Source organism: Manis pentadactyla, chromosome 3, assembly GCF_030020395.1.
Source record: "Manis pentadactyla isolate mManPen7 chromosome 3, mManPen7.hap1, whole genome shotgun sequence".
Lineage (NCBI taxonomy): Eukaryota > Metazoa > Chordata > Mammalia > Pholidota > Manidae > Manis > Manis pentadactyla.
The window spans coordinates 110,418,910-110,420,548 of NC_080021.1; the positions used below are offsets into that span (position 1 = coordinate 110,418,910).

At 47.3% G+C, this 1,639-nt stretch overlaps 1 non-coding gene across 1 annotated transcript; it reads right to left on the reverse strand.

Annotated features, from left to right (window-relative positions):
* Nucleotides 1-702: 702 nt before the first annotated feature.
* On the reverse strand, nucleotides 703-776 carry TRNAN-GUU (transfer RNA asparagine (anticodon GUU)). The gene has a single exon. It is a non-coding gene; the product is annotated as a tRNA-Asn (tRNA).
* Nucleotides 777-1,639: the final 863 nt, after the last annotated feature.

A 1,639-nucleotide genomic window follows, 5' to 3' on the forward strand; every position in this document is an offset into this window, starting at 1 on the left:
CACACAAAGCCTTTGTAACAAACATTTCTGAATCTACCAATACCAGGAGTAGTCAATGTTTAAGGATACGGGAGTGTAATTTACGCTGCCCGGGAAGGGGCAGACGTCGCATGATTCAACATTAGTAAATCAATTTACAGCTTTGAATACATACACGCACTCGACCTCTGACATCTCCCGGGTCCTGAAGCCGAATGAGGCTCGCGCGGGGGCCGGTCCCAGCTCGCGGCCTCGGGGCCTGTGGCGCCACGGGTTCGAACCCAGGGCGCGGCGGCGCGTGGCTGGGACTTGTTCGGTTTCTGCGCGCTCCCCGCGCTCGCCGCCCGCACGGAGTTCGGGAATGCCGAGACGGGACCTGTGTGGCCCGGGGCTCAAGAGGAGAGCAGAGCGAGGACCCCCTGGGTCCCGCGCGGCCGGAGTTTGGGAACTGCGGGAGTGGAAGTAAAAGTACGCGCAGGCTTTAGAGCGTCGATTCACACGCCGAGCCGGGCGGAAGGCAGGAGGGGCTCACCTGGCAGCGAAGGCCGCAGGCTGTTGGCTGAGGGCCCCAGAGCGCCCAGAAGCTGAAGAGCCCCCCAACTGGGTGCACGGCAAAGTGAGGTCTGCGGTTTCTCCTCTCCAGGCCCTGTAACTCTGCTCCAGCCTGTCCCGGAGGCCTGAGCTCGGAGACTTGTGCAAAACGACTGGCGCGTAAAAGAAAAGCGTCCCTGGGTGGGCTCGAACCACCAACCTTTCGGTTAACAGCCGAACGCGCTAACCGATTGCGCCACAGAGACCTCATTAATACTTGCTTTTCAGCTATAGCCTTTATAAGAATAATAAAGGCAGGGCTTGCTGCGCACTGTTTTCTAATTCATATTGCTGAAATCCGAAGGTTTCTACCTAACATTTCTCACTCTCTCTATTTCCCACTTTTAAAGCATATCGGAAAATGAGAACATACAGCAAGATAGAACAGAATTTCAGATTGCAAACGTGTGTTATAATAGTTGTGGTTTTCCAACTCCCATTTGAAACATTCTATTTCAGGAAGGTAACTATTTCTGACGTTTCCTTTTATAGGGAAATAAAAATTGTAATCTTATGAGTTGAGGAACTTTCCTTTTGTTTCAAACTCTTTGTCCAGTGCTTTGCTTGCTAAGCTTCATGATTTACTTGTGCAGCATTCACAAGTCATCTGAATTGTATTTGCCTTCTTTATTTTTATTTTCGGGTATTATTAAATACATTATACGCAATCTGTTTATTTTACACTAACCTATAGTGCAATTATCTGTTACCAATATTGTGTTATTGAAAAAAGGCATTAGGAAAAAGCTAGGTAACAGTCTTTATCCTCTCTGCATTGTAGTTCATTGCTAAATCCGCCCTTGATTCTCCCTGGAATTAGCCTCTACACCCACATTTGAGCAATGCCACTTAAAATGTACTTTTCACGGGCTATTTAGAACCGAATTTGAGCAAAGAGAAGTTAAAGGAAAAAGTATGATTTATGACTAACTCTTGAAAATCCCTAGCATAGAGACACTGCTGGCAAACATTTTACATCCCTATAAGTACTCTTATCTGAAATCTTTTCCCTGTGTGAATATTTTCTGATGCCTTTTGAGGTACTCTTCAAAACTCCAAACACTCCTTT